The sequence below is a fragment of the Haplochromis burtoni genome, unplaced genomic scaffold (genome assembly GCF_018398535.1).
Source record: "Haplochromis burtoni strain Fernald_Lab_line unplaced genomic scaffold, NCSU_Asbu1 Contig_149, whole genome shotgun sequence".
NCBI classification, from domain to species: domain Eukaryota; kingdom Metazoa; phylum Chordata; class Actinopteri; order Cichliformes; family Cichlidae; genus Haplochromis; species Haplochromis burtoni.
In genome coordinates this window covers 885,836-887,445 of record NW_024582510.1, presented here as the reverse complement: position 1 = coordinate 887,445, position 1,610 = coordinate 885,836, and positions in this window count along the sequence as shown.

Genomic DNA, 1,610 nt, shown 5'->3' with positions numbered 1-1,610 from the left:
ATTATATTATATTATATTATACCAGCCCTGCGTCAGGCTGACCATCTGTCCTGAGCTGGAATAATATAATATAATGAGTTTAGCTCCATTCTTTTAAGCAAATGTTTTGAAGCTTCATCACTCCTGCTGACTGTTTAACATTTGAGACATTTTCTTATATTGATATTATTTATTTAGACTATTCTAATGCTGTTTGGCATTAAATATAGACACATAGAAAAGCTTATATTCCTCATATTAAGATCCATTAAATGGTGAATTTAATACTCACCATATTAGTTAAAATGACATAAAACAGAGTAAAGCTTCTATTCCTAATATTTAGGATTATTTAACTAGTAGATTTTGAAAATTTTAAGAGTTTTATTATCAAATGTTGATCATTAAACTAACTACTTACTAAGAAGAAAAAAATAGATGGTAATAAACGTGAAATTCTCCAATAATAATTGGTCTATTTCCCTCTCAAAAGCTTCTTGTTAAATTTCACATGGATTTGTGGTAAAGTTTCCATTTGCTGTAATTGGGCTTTAATATTCTGTAATTAAGTATGGATGGTATATTTTTTCTATATTTTATGGGTTAATATTTAATAATATTTCTAACTTTTAAAAGCTATTACCTCACTTGTTAGCCTTGCTAGGAAAGGTCAAGTATGACAGCAAATTTATATTTTACCATGTTAAAGATCACTTGTGAACATCCTGAGTCCTGTTGATAACATAAGTAACTGTGAAAAAATTATGCACCTGAACTGTGAAAGCAACTTAACTACCCTTAAATCTAAAGTACAGTGGTAATTATATGACCACATGTCTGATTATTTACAAAATGTTTAAATTTTCTCTTAAATTCTGTCTACTGTACCGTAAAGTAAACAAGGATAGTTTAATTCATCACTGACACTATAATATGCGGAATTTTCATTTTCCCATTTCTAAGACATTTGTTTACAGACAATTGTATTCCTTTTCTGTAACTTATTACAAATAATTATTACTTAAGTATTACTTTTAATGTTACATTTATTACTCCACTTATCCTCTGAAGCACTTGCGCCTTCTCCAGTGTGTATCTAATTTGTGCTCTTTCTTACGCTGTGTGACAGGGGGAACAACAGGATGTGAATCAATTACTGGTTCAGGAAGCACAGAATAATGTGTTGGTCCCATTTTTTTTGATTCAGCTGAAGTTGTAGGTTCATGTGAAGCTCTTGGTTCATGTGAAGCTCTTGGTTCAGGTGAAGCTGTTGGTTCGGGTGAAGTTGTTGGTTCAGGTGAAGCTGTTGGTTCGGGTGAAGTTGTTGGTTCAGGTGAAGTTGTTGGTTCGGGTGAAGCTGTTGGTTCGGGTGAAGCTGTTAGTTCGGGTGAAGCTGTAGGTTCAGATGAAGTTGATGGTTCAGGTGAAGCTGTAGGTTCAGGTGAAGCTGTTAGTTCAGGTGAAGCTGTTGGTTCGGGTGAAGCTGTAGGTTCAGGTGAAGCTGTTGGCTCAGGTGAAGCTGTTGGTTTAGGTGAAGTTGATGGTTCTGGTGAAGCTGTTGGCTCAGGTGAAGTTGATGGTTCAGGTGAAACTGTTGCTTCAGGTGAAGTTGATGGTTCAGGTGAAGCTGT